The 19,902-nt window shown below is 36.3% G+C and overlaps 1 pseudogene; it reads right to left on the bottom strand.

The window, feature by feature from the left end:
- Positions 1-3,328: 3,328 nt before the first annotated feature.
- LOC149221470 (alpha carbonic anhydrase 7-like) overlaps positions 3,329-19,902 on the bottom strand; it is a 47,466-nt pseudogene continuing 30,892 nt past the window's right edge.

Raw genomic sequence — 19,902 nt, forward strand, 5'->3', positions numbered from 1 at the left:
CAAACCCTTGTCTTAAAATCTCCCATTCCATAGTGTCATGGCGGAGCTCCCTTTCTAAATACAGTTCATAGGGATTATATCCAGAGTGTGACAAAATAAATGCAACCACTCTCATTGTGGCTTCGTTCCATAAACCTTAGTCCACTTTGCCAAATGATCGTGCGGATCATTTCTCCCATCGTACTTCTTAGCCAACCGTACCTTGGGGCAAGTAAATCACATCCTCATCATCCTCCTATAGTCGCGCCATTCTTCAAAGCTATCTTTATGTGTACCTCACCATTATGCGGGTGTTGCACATAGCACCAAATATAACGCTTGGATGCGATGCTTCTCAGGCACTTCTGTTTCAAATGCATCCATAAATTTATCTACATCAGTTACACCATCATAATAAGGAAAACGTCTTACCTCGGATGATACACAGTGCAACGATTTAGTCATCATATTACAACGTAACGTAGATACTTCATGCAACCTATTCTACCAGTACTCCAATTCTTCATCTAAATCTGATGTATAGGAACTTTTGCGGTCCCATGTAATTCATCCATAAGCCATTGGATTTACCCAATCTTGTTCTCGTGCTATTATCTTATAGATCTGATCCAAATCATCATCGCTTTCCTCAGTCCCTCTATAGGGTCCAATGGGACTACAATGCAGAGCATTTTCCTTTCAAACGACATTGTTCACTTCTTCAGGTTGATGACCCCATTCAATTCGATAGCCCAATCAATTCCCAAGAGTGTGCGATATGTATTGTTGTCATCAACAATCTCTATCACTTCAAAATCAGCCAACGCGCTCACACCTCCTATATCTATGGTCACCCCATGTAATCTCCCCATAGGGATAATCTTCTGTTGATTTTCCATTCTCAATTGAATCGAAGACCACTGTAGTGCAACCTCCCCATTTTTCCCAAGTTTGTTTAGGAAAAACATTTGCATCTAGCCCTAGATCCAAAATAACTTGATCCATCTCATACTCTCCTATTTGTGCGGTGAGCCTCATCTCGAGCCCTGTTCTCATCTTATGTATGTCGATCTTTCTGACCACGCAGTGCCCATCAGAAGAATTATCCCTACCAACACAATTTTTTATCAACTCCTGTAGTCCTTTCACATCCCTACTATCATGCAATAGCTTCATACAAGTTTCCAAGAAAGTAGCAAGCATGGAGGGGTCAACCTCTTCAAATAACCTATCCTAGCTTCCTGAGGTAGAGGCTTCATCGAAGCTTTTCTTTGCTTCCATGAAAATTTCCTTCGCGTGATTGAGATCAAAGCCAACTTATTTTTCTGGAGCCTTGGAGACCCATCCACCTTCTTGAGGTTGTGTTCCCTTATTGACACCAATCGTCATATCGCTTCGCAACACAATATTCACATTGGGATCCTCTTCGCAAGGATCGACTCTCATCATCTATAGGTTTTGGGTAGGTTTTTGAGGCTGCATCTTCTTCTCCTACATTTTAGTTATTAAGATAGCGCATTCTTCTTTTGCATGGTCAAACTGAGTACAATACCGACATGATGGGCATGTCTAGCTTGTACACTTTCGCGCATAGTGTCCTGGTACTCCGTAATTATAGAAAATAACTTGTCATTGGCCTCTTCTGGGGCCTCCTCCTCCTTAGCCTCGTCTGCGTCCCTGATATCCTCCACGTGCTCCCTCAGGGCCCTGATCCAGAGGCTGAGTCTCTATTTGCATAAGATACTCGGGCGTTCTTTCCATCATCAATTCATAGCTATGACAGTTACGCTCATTGTGGCCTATTGATTTATAGAAATTTCATAATAACTGTTGTGACATCTGTACAAATTTTTTCAGCAAGTGACAATTGTGTGTTACATGTTTTCCATCTACCTCACAGATAACACACCATAGCCCAAGCCCTATACTTGGTCCTGCGAGAACTTCTTGCCTCAGAGGCATTGGCCCTCCACCTGTGGTATAATTCGAAAAGACATGGCAATGGTCCTTATCATGCCCCTGACTTTTACACTTCAGGCACCAAACTTCTTCACGCACCTTCAGTCCAGCCACATTTTCATTTTTCAAGCTTTGCAACTCCAAGCAGAGGTTCTGTTACTGTTAGGTTCCTATACCAATAGTTGTCATATTTCATGATTGACTGTGGAAATGCCAAATATGATCATCCTCTCCATGCTACAAAGGTTCCATATTTTTAGAAAACCAAAAAGTTTAAAAAATGTAAAGAGGGTATGCCCTAAAAGAAAAATCAAAGGGCAAAAGAATGAATTGGTCAAGAAAGAAAGAAAATGAACCCCAAAGAAAAGACCAGAAAAGTGTGCTAGTCCAAATGCACCCAATCAAAAGGAAGAACAAATGTTAGGTGTATTAGGCTGGGTAGGCAGTTGGATGTTGCAAAAGCAGGTTTCTGATCAGTTTTGTCTTGTTGAATATGTTTTATCTCATGAATATCACAAATACCATAAGCAAGGTGGTTGCAGTTCAGGTGGAGCATGACTAATTTCCCCTCTCATTTCCCCAAGAATACTTACTAACATCCCTTTAAGGACAGTGAGATCTGCTCAGGGGTCCTAGCTCGCTTCATTTCATGAAAAATACTAAGTGGAACTCTGTGTTTACTTAGCCAAAACAAGCCACATTTCTTGTGTAAAATGATCCTTCCATTTCCCTTTCATTTCCCTAAAAACCTAAGTCTTTACCTTATAAACTTAGAGTTTTCTATTCACAAAACCATATTAACGCTTTAACTCTATTATATAGCTCCTATTTAAAGTTTTCCCCGCCCCTATTATACATAAAATAACATAAAAGTCCCTAAAAATCTAAATATCCCAACCCCCGGCAATTATAGCCATAAAACATGGCATTTCAGGAATTATAGGTTCACTTGGAACCTTATAATAACCCCCCCGCGCACGTATAACCTTGGGATTTAATTAACACTTGGTTGATTAAATAACCAACCCGCAAACCCAAAATTGAAATACATTGTGATACTCCGCAAAACCTTACAAAACAATAAAATGTTATGGCGGGTCCCATATATTACACCTCCGCCTGTTTAACATGCTGCCAGCCGTTGGATCCGATCCCCCAGATCGGACGGCCCTCATGCATATCGCTAGCCCTTATACGCCGAACGATAGCGTCCGGGGGATGGGTGGTATTGCCGCCGTACAGAGGACAGGTGTCAGGTGCCCGGCGTGATCGCTGCCCCCTCTGACAAAACCACTATGGCCCAAAGGCAGTGCGGGGGCCAAACTGCTTACCGCCTATTCCCCAGCCCTGCTGACATCACCCGCTCGTCACCCTCACGTCATCAGACACGTCATTCACCACCACGCCTCTGTATCATCTGCCGTGTCTGCCACGTCACTGCCAAGTCAGCCTCCGTACCCCTGCTATACGACAAAATCATGACGTCATGCTGACGTCACCTGACCAAAGCGCGCCAAAATCAAAATTTTTGTCAAAAAGCCGTTAAACGTTGTTTTTTGTCCATTTCACCTTGTTTCTTCTACGCGATGTTTGCATGATTTTCAATGTCCAAAACGCCATTTTCGCTGCACATTCCACCACCCAGGGAAATCAACTCCGCTACTCGGTCCCTCAACTCGGTCTGCCACCCAGATTGTGCAACAGGCATCCATAAAACAGGTATTTACCCAAATTCTTCTCCCAAACCCTGTTTTTCCGAGTTTTTCTCCAAAAATTGCCCGTAGAACCAAATTTTGAATTAAAAACACAGTGCTGCCCCGAACCTCTGCATTTAAACCTCTGTTCAGCCCATTTTTTCCAAACAAAACCTGTGGACTGTGTTTCCCTCTACAAATTCGCCCATCGAGCTGAAATTAAGCTTATTTTCGCCTACAATTTCCACAGAAAGCCCCAGAAACTGATATTTTACCTGCTGTTGCTGTGAAAACTCAAAATTTCAAGTTAAAAAATCACAGAGGGTTGAAGAATGGAACCTCTAGTAGCCCTCAATGTTGCCCCTTTGAATGCACCACATAAGGAGCTGGAATGGTTGCCCTTAGCTGATAGGGACTTCCAAATACAAGACCTAATGGGTATCAAAAACCATCTACAAACCTTTTGTGAAATTAGAAACAACTACCTAAACAAGACTGATCTCTATGGCATATGGGAGTCCAACCTGCCCATATATTATCTTCCATCAGTCAATGTATTTCCAGATATAATCCGCTTGTGCTGTGCTAACTATGAGCCCACTCAAAGAGCAGTCATGTCTCCAAATGGAACTATCCTATTCCATATCACTCCTGACTCAATCAATGAGATGTTGCATTTCAAGCATAATCAGCCTCTGGCTCCTCTGTCTATGAAACATTTACTGGACCAAGGCTCCAAACTATCCTCTGTAGAAATAGGCCAAATTGACAGGTTATTCATGAACCCCGATTCACAGCCCAGAGACTCACCTCCTTTTCATCAGGTCTATTTCAATGAAGTTGGGAGAACTGTTATTGACATGATATCCTATGTCCTGGGTTTTAGAACAAGTGAGTATGTTGAAGAAACCATTCTAGCTCTGATGTCTATATTTGTTCCAGGACATCCTCCTACCATCAAGTTTGACTTTGCTACCTTCATTGGCAACAAAATCCATGAATAATTCATGAGCCTAAATAGGGAAGGAGTTTTCAAGTATACAACCTATATATATCATTTGTTCTTATACTATCAAATAGATAGTTTTCAGTTCCCTGTCAAGAAATTGGATGCAAAAGGAGAAAGTAGATATGTCATATTTTGGACCCCAATCTTCCATATAGTCCATAATTCTCCTTATACTTATTGTGATTTCATTGACCTATTCATATATCCAGTCTCATCTTTACTGATGAGAAGTCTCCCTCCCAGACTCTCAGCTGAAATGCAGAAAATCTTGCAGCTGTCCAAAAGCTATAAAATAGGTGATTGGTACTTTTACCAAAATCACACAGAGATCAGGATTTATGGCTGTGAATTGTGCCCCTACAAGCTTCCAAGATATGTGCCTATGAGATTGTTTGCCCTTGAATACTTTAGTTAGTTTATTAGCTCAGATTTGACTCATTTTTATGAAGCCAAGAAAAAGGCTCAGCTGAAGCTAAGAAACCAACTAGGCCCCCTCATCATTAACAAAAAGGAAGGGTGGAAAGATGCTGAAAAGATATTAAGTGAGAAGCTCAAGCTAAAAAGAAGCTTTTGGTGGGTACCCTATGACCCAAAAGGATTTATCAGTGATAGAAAGACAAAATATAGGCTATCAGGCTATGAACATTGTAGAATCCCTGATATAGAACGGTATGCTAATCAAGATGAATGGGTAGAGGGCACATTGGTAGAACAGATTACTGAGGAAGAGAAAATGGAGTAGGTAATGAAATACCTTGAAAAAACTCTTGACCTAGACTCTTTTGGACAAGTCTCTTTCAAATTGCCTCAACACATTGGAGTGGGCACATCATCTGCTACAACTTCACAACAACCTGCACAAGAAGATACTCCTCCTGCAGGCACATCCAAAGGCAAAGAAGTGCTGCATTCAGAACAACAAGAAGTCACAAATCAGCCTACATCATCACAGCAGCAAGGCCAAGGGCAAATTCCTCCTGCCCAGACCAATGCACCAGAGATACCAGCATTACAGACTCCTCTCAATGAGGAGAAGGGCAGAAAAAGGGACTGGGAAGAGGCCACACCCATAAGTGGGCCAACAAAACAGCCAGAAGCAAAAAGGCAGAGAGTGGATCCTCTACTTGAAGAGGAAGTTATTGAGGAGATCATTGAAAGTCCAAGGAGTGAAAGGGCAGCCAGCCCACTGACTTCCCCAGTGACAGAATCACCTACCAATTCTTATGGACAGCAATTTGGAAAACATCATATTATGGAAATTTCATCAGCACGGCCACAAAGCAAACAAAGCTCTGATATTAAGAGGCCATTCATGGAGATCAAGGCACAAAATGAGCCAATAATAATGCAGCTTTACGATTAGTTCATCAAAATGACTCCGGCCAAGAAGCAGAGATTGATGTCTGCATATGATATTAAGGAAGGAAAATTGATCTTGAGTCATTTCAAGCCCACAGTGCAGCAGCCACAGTCAGCTGCCGATTATATTAGAACAAATCTAGAGGCTCTGGCCAAAGACATTCACCCTTTGGACCAGGTTGAGCTGCACAAACAAACCGGTGAAATGGTTTATTCTACTTTAGTAGATAAAGCCATACTAACTCGGCAATTGCAGAATTCACTAAACAATACATCTCCTCAATTAGAGTTGGAAAAGGTATCCTCTCTAGCCAAGGACAACAGGATAAAGTCATTAGAAGAAATCATCATTGAGCTAGGAAATAATCCCAAAGATCCCAAGGCAATAAAAGCACTGATAAAGAAAAAGGAGGATGACATAGTTGCCCTCAAGAAACAGTTAAAACTGCCAGTTACTATGCATCCGCAGGCCACAGAGATGGTGAAAGAAAAAGAAGAAGAAGATATGATGGAGCTGTTAATAAAAACGAATCAAAGGCTAAGTGAAACAGAGCATGATTTGGAGAAAGCATTGCAGGAAAAACAGGGAGAGTTGGCCTCTCAGCCAGCTCAAACAACCCCAATAGCTACAACTACTCCTCCTACAACAACAACATCAGTCCCTCCCACTGCCCCAGCATCAACAACAAGTACATCAACCACAAATAATTCATCAGTAGCAACAACAATAGTGCCAGATACCAGCATGAGCATGGAAAAGATGATGGAGGAAATAAAGGCCTTAGAACTCCAAATGGCAAATCTAAAGGAAGCCAAAGAAAAACTAGCCAAGTTGGAGGTGAGCTATGATAAATCAAAAATAACTGTGGCTGAGAAAACAAGAGAGGTAAAGGCCTTGGAAAATAAGGTAAAATCTTTGGAGAAAGATATGACTCTTCATAAAACTCTGTCAGAAATCAAAACGATTTTGTGGACTAAGATTGGCCAGTCCATCACTGATCAATGGAGATCAATACAGACTATCCATGAGCAAATCGAACTGATAGAAATAGCTCGAGTGGAGATTCAAAAGGCCAGAGCATTATTGAGAAACATGCCTGAGCAGGCTAATTCATTTTTTGAATACTCATACCAGAGAGAAACTAGCATCTCTAGATATCGGAGACAGGAAAGGTACAATTTTGACAATTAAAAAGGTGCTGACTATGAAGAATTTTGTACAAAATCTGGAGAGAAAATGTTAAGAAATGCAGGTAGAAATAAATGATTTTACAAAAAAGTTTACAGTCCTGCAGCAAAAGGGTCTACCCAGTTTGTTAACCAGCAATCAGAGGCTGTTGACACATGAACAATATGTTCACAGGGTGAATACATATGTTGCAAATCAGATCACAGCATCATCAAGCACTTCAGAAGACACAGTGCCTCCCTCTGGACAAAGCTTATATGACAAGTTAGAAAATATGTTCTATATTGAGCATGAAATAACACATCTTTTTGAGGTATAACCCACTTTCTACAGGTATACTGAAGCTAATGAAATATTGATAAAACTACAAGGACACCAATTGCCAACAGACCAATGGTGGCAGAGCATGTTGGAGGTCCTACCAAGGTAGTTTTTGGTTCTTTTTTCTTTTTGATCATCTGCATATAATCAAATTCAAATGCACGTGTCACATATTAGAAAAATCAAAATAACAAAGGAAGGAATTCACGCTAAAATGCGTTAAAGCAGAATCAGGCACAGATGACAGGGCCGGGACAGCAACGCAGGAACGCAAATTAAAGAGATAGCTACCAGCCGACTTGTTGAGTTTAAAAAGTCAAATATATCAGACCACCTAAGGCAACCAGTACAGCGTAGTTACTCCTACATTAATTACACTATGTTTTCAATGTCATTTACTTCCTTTGAAGAAGTAGATGGATAAATTTATTGCTTGATATTTTCTCTATGAGATATTTTGTAACTCTTTTTGTATAAATACCTCCCCTAGAGATGTATTGGGGGTTGGTTGGTGAGTATCATTCTGGACCTGCGCTGTAAATTTTGAGAACTCTTTTGAATAAAGATTGTTTGAATGCTTTGCTGATGAACTTACTGGTTGTGGAATCAATGGCAGAATAATATGTTACAGAATTCTCATATTACCTCATGGATCAATAAGTCTTTTCTAACTCATTTTTATTGTTCCTATGTTTATATATCATCTAGATACCATGTTCTAAATTGCAGGAAAAAAGAATAGCCCATAATTTACTTTGTTGTACTTTGTGTTCAATTCCTGTCATTTTTCATGTTTTCTGCAGGACTAGCATAGGCAGGAATTCTTGACTACTTCTATCTCCCTGGTTCTTACACCCTGAATACAATTAAGGAATTCTTAACTGCTCCTTGGTAATATTCATACACATTCTCACTGTTAGCATAATGAAAGATTCTTAACTGCCTTTCATTCCCTGACTCCATTTCATCTTATTCTAGCTTGAACATTGTTCCATGTCTAATTATCTTGCTCTGTAGTTCCTCCTTTGCCAAAGAAACCACGCCCAGAAGTTTATTTTCATTTGACTCCATTAACCCAATGGCCCGAACTTCTCATACTTTGCAGCCCTGTTTTATTGAATGTCACCATCCAAACACCAAACAAATACTTGTGCTTCATAACTAGCCTAACATATAGCAAAAAAAGCTAAAACATAAAGAGAGAGCCCTCTCTGGTTGCAGATTGGCTAGAATCTGCAGCTAAAAGATTGGTTAGTGGTTACCTCAGCTGTATTCCCTTTTCCACTGCTTTTGGGGAACAACCTGAGTGATAACATCATTGGCGAATCCACTGGGGATACTGAATGATTGTATTTGTTACTGCTGTCTATTTTCTAAAGCTACAGATGGAGCCTGAAGTTAGCCAGATAGCCTTTGAAACTATTTTTGTTGTGCATTTACAGGAGTAAATAAAAGATGCTTCAGTCAATCTCCAACCTAGCATTAGGCTTTATACAGCTGTCTCAAAAATTTGATCAAATTCCTCTTATTTTCAACAGATCTTTAGGAAAATTCAAGACCCTCATAATTTATATTTTCCTAGGAAGATATTTTCAAAAGCATCATTCTTCAAATATCTCTAGAAAATACTAAAAACAGACTTAGAAGCTGGCTCCAAAGAAGAAAACTCGTTATACTAGATCAAATCTAGATCCCAATCCTCCAGTTATTTTTGAAAATCCCAACTTAATCCCTAAAAATCTCAAAAGACAAGAAAGTCTAGAAGATTCCGCTGACTTAAACCTTGGTACACATCAGCAAAACTTTACCAAATCTGAGCTTACTCCCACAAAAGCAGCAGTCTTTTCTACTGTTGCTGTAGCTTCTTCTAGTTCACCATCATCACTTCAAAGAACCTCTTCCACTCCTCCATCCACTCTGTTTATCTCAGTTGTTATCCCTGTGCTTCCAACTGTCCCATTTATACCTATAAATATTGCAAACCGATATGCTCCTTTGCAGTTGCCTGCAAACCCAGGCGCCATGCCTCAAGATTATCAGAGCAAAATTACATATTTTGATGGTACTGGCTCCTACAAAGCCCAACAACACACTAAGAAAATGATGGACTATTTTGAGAACTATGAAATTGATGATAATGATGTCAGAATGAAAATTTTTGTTCAAAGCTTAACCGGTGATGTAAGGACCTGGTTTAGGGCACTTACTGCAAATACAATTGTTGATCCGAATGCCCTTTTCAAACCTTTTTTAACAAATGGGAAAAGAAGAAGGACCCTTTACACATCTTAACAGAGTATGAAAATTTGAAAAGGGGTCCACAAGAGAGTGTTCAAGATTACTGCACTAGATTCAACAATGTATACAATTCTATCGCTCAGAATCTTAGACCTCCACTTGACTTAGCCTTAACCAAATTCCCTGATGGATTTGACTCTGACATGGCATATCAGCTAAGGGAAAGAGCTCCTCCAAGCTTAGAAGACATGCAGAGCATAGCTGTTAGTGTAGAGGCCAATCTGATCTCTAAAAGAGCCCGAGCTAGAGCTGAAAGAAGAACTCCCTTCAAAGAAGAGCCTTCTGCATTTAAGCAAAAACTAGATGCAATCATTAAAGGAATGGATAGATTGGGTGATAGAGTGGAAACCATTGAAAGAAAATCTTCGTGGGAAGGTCAACTAAGTAACACCACTAGAAATCCAAACTTTAGAAAAAATCAAAATCCTAATACCGGGAAGGCTGGCCCTAATCAAAATATCAGACCTACATTTCAAAAGAACTATGCCAAAGCTTCAACCTCTAGTGAGCCAACAGAGGATACTCAAATCAACCTAATGGGTTTGAACAATGAACAACAAATCTTTTTAACCCAAGATGACCAAGAAGCTCATAATTTCAACCAATTTCAAACCAAATCCAGAGAATCATTTGATTTTAGAGAGGGGTATGATGCAGCTGTCTATGAAGTCCATAAACAATACAAATTAAGAAGCAGAATGGTAGATGTGCCTGAACCTAGCAAGCTGAAAGATACCAAGCAGCCTAAGAAAGCAAAGGATAAAACTGCCCTGACAGAACTCCCTGCTAAAACAGACCTCAATCCAAAAGAACCCACGGTTGAGGACATAACAGACTTGCAGCCCTCAAAAAATCAGCCATCCACCTCCTTTCCTCCAAAAGAAAATGTAAACAGCTCTCCTAAAAACAATTTCAAAGAAGATTTAGTTCATAACAACACTCATGATGAAGAAAAGATCACTGAAAACACAGCAGAAAAGGAAAACCTTGCTGCCCGGAATACAAAAATTCAAGTGGAAAAACCTTTCAACCTAGAAACTGAAATAGGCAAACTGAAAATAGCCATTCCACTATCCGAATTGGCTAAACATGAGGTTTATAGGGAACAAATCAGCAGGTCACTTCAAATATCAGAGAATAGAGATGCAGTGAATGTTTTAGATGACCAACCAGAGTTGATTTTTGGTCCTGAGGTAAATGGAAAAAGAGTAGATGGAGGAGTCCCTCCATTCTATGTAAGCTTAAACATTCATGATAAAGTGCTACATAATGCAATGTTTGATTCGGGAGCTTCCCATAATCTGATGCCTAAATCTGTGATGGAAAGATTGGACCTAGATATCACACGACCATATAAAGACCTGTTTTCATTTGATTCCAACCAAGTCAGGTGTCTAGGCCTAATCAAAAAAAATTGTGTATCTCTAGTGCAATACCCTACCAAGACTATTTTAATGGATGTAGTGGTAGCTGATATCCCACCAAAGTATGGAATGATTTTCTCCAGATCTTGGGGTGCAAAACTCCAAGGATCTTTGCAGCTAGACATGTCCGATGCCACCATTTCAGTCTTTGGCCAGCCAAAGAGATTGTACCGGGAAACATTGATGAATTATGTGATCAGCAGTCAAGAGAAACCTCAAAACTTTCCCATTTACTCCATGCATTCAGATATGGATTCGTTTATCTTATTCAATGCTAAAATGAGCCCCAAAACTTATGACAAATTTCTAGAATTTTCACAAGCAAGAGACATAAATGAAGAATCTACTGCTCAGGATCAAAAAATCGTTGAAGTGATTGATGCAATAAACAAACAAGACATACCATATGAGTTACAAAATCCAAATCTGCCCATTAAGATAGTTTCCAAAACTCCTAAGGCTAGTTACAATCAAGAAAACTTATGGTACTTAGAGTTTGATGCATCAGTGAATAAGTTAGGAGCAAGGGCAGGGATTTGGATACACAATATACAAAATGACCATGCTGAAGGACATGCATATAGGCTGAATTTTAGATGTACAAACAATATGGCCGAATATGAGGCCCTGTTGCTAGGTCTCAAACTGATTAGAAATCTAGGGGCAACTAAAGTTTCAATTCTAGGGGACTCAGATTTGATTATCCAACAGATAAAGGGAAACTTTGTTACAAATGATCTCAGGCTAAGGGTTTATAGAGGGACAACAATTGAAATACTTAACACCTTCTTAGAGTTTCAGCTCACCAAAATTCCAAGAAACCATAATCTACATGCGCATAGTTTGGCAACTTTTGCCAGCACTTGCAAGCTGCCATTTGAGCCCAACCATCACTTTAATGCAGAGATTAAACATAGACCTGTTGTCCCAGACAATGTCAAAAACTGGCAAGAGTTTGAAAATGATACACAAATCAATAATTTCTTGACTTTGAAAGAGGAATTCTCAAGCACAAACAGAGACACTAGCACCATTTGTGATGAACAACAAATAGATAAAATTGAGAAAAATATATCAGCTAAACCAACAAATCACATTTTGCATCCAACAATCTTTACTAGCAAAATTTACAAGATCTTAAGCAAATGGACCTTGATGAAATTGCTGCGGAAGAATCTGAAGTAATTGAGTTGAAGGATAATTTTCTGCCCACAGGCTTGACTCCTTTGGAGGATATTTTTTATTCAAATGATATACCAAGAAAGCCAAAAATGCAGCCTTTAAATGCAGAAATTGAGGACTGTAATATAGGAACTGCAGATGACCCTAAAATGATAAAATTGTCCAAAGCCTTGCCTCCCAACCAAAAACTGAAATACATTGAGCTGTTTAAAGAGTTTCAAGATGTCTTTGCATGGAGCTATGAGGACCTCAAGTCCTATGATACTTCGGTCATCCAACACACAATACCTTTAAAAGAAAATCAAAAGCCTTTTAAACAAAAACTTAGAAGGGTTAATCCAGTCCTCCTTCCTCTCATTGAAAAGGAAGTCAAAAGAATGTACCAAGCTGGAATAATCGCTCCTATTAGATTTTCAAAATGGATTTCAAATCTAGTACCTACTAGGAAGAAAACAGGAGAAATAAGACTGTGTGTTGACTTAAGAAACCTGAATAAAGTTTCTCTCAAAGACCACTACCCCTTACCCAAGATGGATCACATTTTGCAAAGGCTAGTAGGAGCTTCTAGGATCTCACTGTTAGATATATTCTCAGGATTTAATCAGATCTTAGTTCACCCGGATGATCAAGATAAAACTACCTTTACAACACCTTGGGGAACCTTCAAGTATGTAAAAATTCCTTTTGGACTTAAAAATGCAGGGGCCACATTTCAACGAGCAATGGATATAGCCTTTGCAAAAGAGATTCATGATTTTTTAGTCATATATCTTGATGACCTCACTGCTTTTTCCAAATCAGATCAAGAACATTTAGAACATCTCAGACAAGTGTTCCTAATTTGCAGAAAATATGGCATATCATTGAACCCAAAGAAATCATTGTTTGGCCTAGAAGAAGGCAAACTCTTAGGTCACATAATCTCGAAAGATGGCATTAGAATTGACCTGGACAGAATACAAGCTATTCTCCAAGTGCCTCACCCAAGAAACATCAAAGAATTGCAAGTTTTTCTAGGAAAGATCAATTTCCTAAGAAGATTCATACCCAACTTGGCTAAACTAATAAGATTGTTGAATAACATGCTAAAAAAAGATTCCAAAGTCAAATGGACAATAGAAGCTAAACAAGCCTTTAAGGAAATCAAAATAGCTTTAACCAAAACACCTGTCCTCACAAGCCCAAAGTTTGATAGAGACTTCATAGTCTTTTCCTTTGCATCTGAGCATACTATCGCTGTTGTCCTATTACAAAAGGATGACCAAGGATGTGAGAAGCCCATTGCTTTTTTCAGCAAAGCACTTAGAGATGCTCCACTCAAATATCAAATCATGGAAAAACAAGCTTATGCCCTTGTAAAAGCCATCAAGGATTTCATAGTTTATATCTTGTACTCTCATGTGATAGCTTATGTCCCAAATGTCGTGGTCAAAGACATTCTCACTCAAGAAGGAATTGAAGGAAAAAGAGGCAAATGGATAGCTAATATTTTGGAATATGACCTTGAAATCAAGCAAACAAAACTGATAAAAGGACAAGGATTAGCCAAATTGATGACTGAAACCAATTTTCAAGCCCTTCACATCAATGAACTGGATAACGAACAGGAGATGGCGACTCCACAGATCAATCAAGCCTTCTTACAATCACCTTGGTATGCTGATATAATTTATGTATTGTTAAACCTGCAAGCTCCTCCAGGGTTATCCAGAACTAAAAAGAGATTCTTGAAAATGAAAGCTTCAAAGTTTTGTATTATAGACAATGTTTTATTTTGGAAAAATCATGAAGGTATTTTGCTGAATTGCCTAACACAGGATGAAACTGACAAAGTACTCAAGGAATTTCATGCAGGGGACTGTGGTGGACATTTGTATTGGAAGTCAACAGCTGATAAAATCCTAAGAGCTGGTTTTTATTGGCCCTCCCTGTTTGCTGATGTAAAGAAATTTGTAATTTCTTGTCATAAATGTCAAATCTTTGAAGGCAAGAGAAAATTGTTACATTTACCCCTAAAACCCATTTCAACAATGAGGTTTAGATTTTATTAGAGAAATTCACCCTTCCTCTTGTAGCCAACATAAGTGGATTTTAACTGCCACAGATTACTTCACCAAATGAATAGAAGTCATCCCTTGTAGGCAAGCCAATGACTCAATCATTATGTAATTCCTATAAATATTTTAATATTTAATATAAATTAATACCCAATTTATATTAAAGTCTAATAAAATAAAAAATAAAAAAAATAAAATAAAATATTTACGATTTATATTAACCTGTAAATATAAACAAAAAAAATTCTTATATTTATTCTAAAACCAACATCAAATAAATATTTTAATATGTAGTATAAATTAATACCTAATTTATATGATTAGGATACTAGACCCAATAAGTATATGGAAATGTCTCTTATATTCAACCTAAAATGAACCTCTCCTCTATAACTTAACAAGTCTACTATTTTGGAAAAATAATAATAATTAAGTATATCAATATCTACTATTTAAAAAAATATTAAATAAATAAACAAATAAAGAATGTGAATTCAAATTACCATGAAGGTCTGTCGAGTGCAGCCACGTCAATTCAATTTTGTTTTTAATGTTTTTAATCTGGTACCTTTTGGACTTGCACGCTTTTTATGTTTTTTATTTTTTATTTTAAAGTATTTTTAATTATTTTTTTAATCACTATATATATATATATTATACACGATGTAATAGGATAATTCTTTATTACCATATGTTGATCACCAAGAATTTTCAACTTAGTTAAGTTGAAAGAATTAACGTGGTGCATGTGTAAAATGGTACACAACGAATTAACGTGGTGCATGTGTAAAATGGTACACAACGTCACGTGGAGGTTGAAGAATGGTTAAATTTGAATAAGATTAATAACTATATAATTTTTAATAAAAATAATAGGATTAGTAATTATTAGATTTTTTTATTAATTGGTTAATTAGTAATGATATTATGAAAATAAGTGTAATATATAATGTTGTTGTTTAATATGAGTATGTGAAAAGTAATTGATAGCCATAGTTATTGTAATTAGAATAAAAAAAATACTATTATTATCTAAATTAGCATAATTATATTAATAAATGTGGTTGATGTATATGGAGTATGTCAATCACATGCACAACCAAATTGGTAAATTTAAGTCAACTTGTATGGTAAACTTTTAATAATAATAATAATAATATTATTATTATTATTAAAATCTAATTATTATTACTATTATCCAATTTTAAGGTCACAGTCAAGCAAGACACAAAATTGGTGTATGAGACTCCCTTGTTTGTGGGACAAGGGACCCACCTCCATGCAACGATTTCATTGCTAAGTCTACCAAGGCATACATGCTCTACCCCGCTCTAGTTTTAAACTTGTGACCTTTTAGGAGGAAACATATGCTCTTAGCTTAATAATTATTATAATCATATTATAATATTATGATAATATTAATCCTAATACTAATATTATTAACGCTAATATATTATTATACATATTACGGTTTATACTATTAATTTCAATATAACAATAATATAAACCCCTAGGATTTGTTATTATTATAATATAACTACAACAATTATTATAATAATTAATATCATTATATTATAATTGTCATATATAAGATTAATGTTATAAACCAGAAGATTAATATATTAAAATTTTCAATTATAAATCCTAGGATTAATATTATAAATCCTAAGTTAATATCTTAAACCCAAAGATTATAAACCCTACGATTAATATTATAAACCTTAATTTTAATACATTAAACTCTAAGTTTGATATAAACATTTATATTTAACTATATTACTATAAACCCAATATTAAACCATGATATTATAAAACCAACTACTATAAACATAATATTAAACCCCAATTTTGTAATTTCACAATGCAATGTCGAATAAATTGCAATGTAACATTGCAACAATGATTATTGGATACATTATTGGATTGAGAGAATGTTTGTAATAATGTGAAGTTGCAAAGATTTCTATATCATTCCAACGTCACAATACTAAACCCTAATATCAAACCAAATATTATAAACACAAACATTATAAAAATCAATATTCTAAATCCTAAAAATCATATATTAAACCCTAGAATTATAAATCCTAATATTAATATTATAAACCCTCATATTAATATTATAAACCCTTTGGAATACATGTTTGTAAATGAAGGAAAACACAACACATGGAGAAGTTGTGTGGTGCAGTGGATGGTAAAGTTAGTCTTCAGTGAAGTTTCGACTGATTGCATAAAGTAAATCATGGTATTATTTTATCAATTGATTTTAAAATTGGTTTAACATCAAATTATGCATGTAAAACTCCGAGTTAATTACTTATGAATTTTATTTATTTTATTATGATTGAAAAGTTAAAAAGGTCTAGGAAAGGTTATTGATATAAATATACATATTTTCGATATAAATATTCACATTTTGTTGTAGATAAAAGAATAAAAAAAGTTATGTGTTGCTCTTTAGAATGCGTTAAGGGTTGTCAAGTGGAACTTAACTCCTAAGCGTCATACAAATAATTGGAATTAGTTATGCCCAAGAAGATCAAAAGCAAAATTTCTCCATTTTGGCATTCTTCATAAGAATAAGCAAGACAAACCAAAGAGAGAAAATAATGTCATGGTTGGAGATAAATGCCATGAAATTGGCTCTATTCAGGAATCATGTGGAAGAGAAAGACAATGATTCCTAGTTGTAACTAGTGGGAGAGAAAGATGGGTTGGAACTGAGAAAGAAACCAGGACGTTGCTTTAAGGGTTTAGGAGAAATGCTTTTCTGCAAAGAAAAGAAAAAATCTTGATATTGTTTCTCTAACACAAAGGAGTAGATCTCTTTATGCATTCCCAAGTGGAGAATGGATAAGTTTCTTGTAGACTCTAGATATTATTGAATGATTTTTATAGAAATAGTATAAGAGTTAATGAGTAGGAATCTGTGTGATTATGTTAAATTAGAGTATTTTAATGAGCCATAGAATTGTATAATTCTAACTTGTAACAGGTGTGGCTGCATTAGTGAGCCTAAAGACTACAATATGAACAAGGTAAATAGTTATAGAGAATTCTAGAAATGCATGCCTATATAGGTAAATTTTTTGGTTACAAAAGGGTAATCAATTAGTTCTCTTAATTAAAATTCCAGTCAGCGTTTCTTGGTTATCATGCTTAAGTTAGCAAAGACGTGAAGTATTTCAAGGGAAACATGCAAATAAAAATAAATAAATAAAAATGTGTGTGTGTGTGTCTGTGTGTGTGTCCAAAATGTTAAAAAATAGCAAGTGGGTTAGTTACTGCATAAGTGGGTGGATAAGTTAAACACTTTTTTTGTTCAACTTGATAACCTAGGTTCTAAATAAATAGGTCACATGAAGAAAAGAAAGTCCCATTACATGTCTTGCCAAATCTCCTTGACTATATCTTATAGCCATAAATATATACATATCTTATACATGTATAAGTTGTTTCTCTAGGTAATTAAATATTACAATGTACAGAGAAATAATAAATGTCAGTTTAAATTAAAGTACAATGAAACAAAGAGTGTAGATCTTTTTGAAAAGAAATAACTTGTTATAAATTAACTATCTCTATTATTGGAAAGAAAACTTTAAAAGAAAGCCAATATGGTTACAAATGAAGGAAACATCAATATGTTTTTATGCATAAAATTTAAAGAACTGTAACAAAAAACGCAAAAGCATTTTTCTTTGATTTGTATAATATATACAATGAATTCCACATGCAACATCAAATATTTACTATAGAAAGAAAATTCCTCGGAGGAAAGGAACAATTATGAAATAATTTATATAGACATAAGGGAATAAACGATAATGTCATCTTCACACCATAGAGGAACTATTGTGTGATGATAGTCCTTAAATAGAGCCAAAATCTAAAGAGACAATTTACAATAAGTGTGAGAGTTCCGACTGTAAGAGAAACCCCAAGCCAAAAGTTTAGAAAAGCTTCAGTGTTTCTTAGAAAGCAAAGTCATTCGGACAACTAGCCATACTCACTTCTAATACATTGTATAAATAACTATAGTAAAAATTGTTCGAAAAACTTATTAATCAACATGCGAGAGGGAGGCTAAAAATAATAATTTAAAGTGACTCCAATCATTCAGATCCTAATGACTATAAAAAAAATCCAAGAAAGGGTCTTGGCCTTGTGGTCAAAGAACCCTAGAAAAATATAAAGACTTCGTAAGAACCTGAAGAGTGGTAGGTCAAAGAATATCTCCATAAGAAAGAATCTTTATTAATATGGTTGAAAAAGAGAGTTGATTCCCTTCACGGGAGAGGCCCAAACTTGTAAGGTGCATGAGGAAATTCAAATGAGAATACTCTGATAAATGAAGCCATTGAACAAAAGAAGAAACACAAAACAACCCTAAGAAATTTCAGCACAATATTAGTTCTAAGTTTTAAGCATACCTTAAGTTAGAAGGGATCCCGAACTCACCATCCTATACCTGTAATCACAAAGAGGAACATTAATATAAGAATGAAATCTAAAGTATTGACAATGGAAGTAAAACCATTTCAGGATTTGACATTAGGGTTTACCTTGAAGGGAGATTGGCATAATAATAGGAACCTTGGTGACCCTTATAATCAAGAACAAATAGATCGATGAACCCTCGGTTAAATGCGAGCATTCAAAGTACTACGACTATGAATACAAGTAATTGCACAAATATATAAATACTGCAACTACCGACGAGAGTAGAAGCATCAAGGAGACTGAAACTTAATGGAAAAAGAGCCATAACTAGAAACTTGAAAAAGGGGAGAAACAAAAACCTAACCTATAGAATTTCCATGAATCTTTACTACCAATGAGAACCTTTTATCGAGAGTCTACAAGCATAGAAACTTGAGTAGAGGAAAAATCCGTAGAGGGTTAGAATAAGTCTTCTAGTTGCAAAGCTCACTTTGGAGCAAGTCAAGGTGCAATTAATACCAGAATGATGGAATGGGTGTGGGTAGTTACACCAAAAATAATCCATATCCCTTCTAGTCATCGATCCAAGCCCTAGATTCCATGTACCATTGATATTCAGACATGTTGGGTGTATCATAAAATATTTCATGGTCTCCACAGGTTGCCACATGAAATACATGTGGGTTATAGCTTGCGATGGTCTAGACTCCCAACATTAAAACATAATAGTTACCAGTTTCCAACACGGTGATAATATCAATATAAACATATAAATACGCCTTGTCACATGTTGGATGAATGTTAATGTTTATTCCATACAATAAAGGTCACAATATCATAAACTTCGCTATGGATTCATAGCTATATTACAAATGACATATCTAAATATAGAAACAAACCCAAAACCCATCCCTAACATGGTCGTATTGTTATTACCTAAGTTATAAATGGGTGGAATGTTAAGGTCAAGGATCGTATCATTTGT

The sequence above is a fragment of the Pinus tabuliformis genome, chromosome Q, assembly GCF_031772625.1.
Source record: "Pinus tabuliformis cultivar Carrire ecotype Pingquan chromosome Q, CPIR1, whole genome shotgun sequence".
NCBI classification, from domain to species: Eukaryota; Viridiplantae; Streptophyta; class Pinopsida; order Pinales; family Pinaceae; genus Pinus; species Pinus tabuliformis.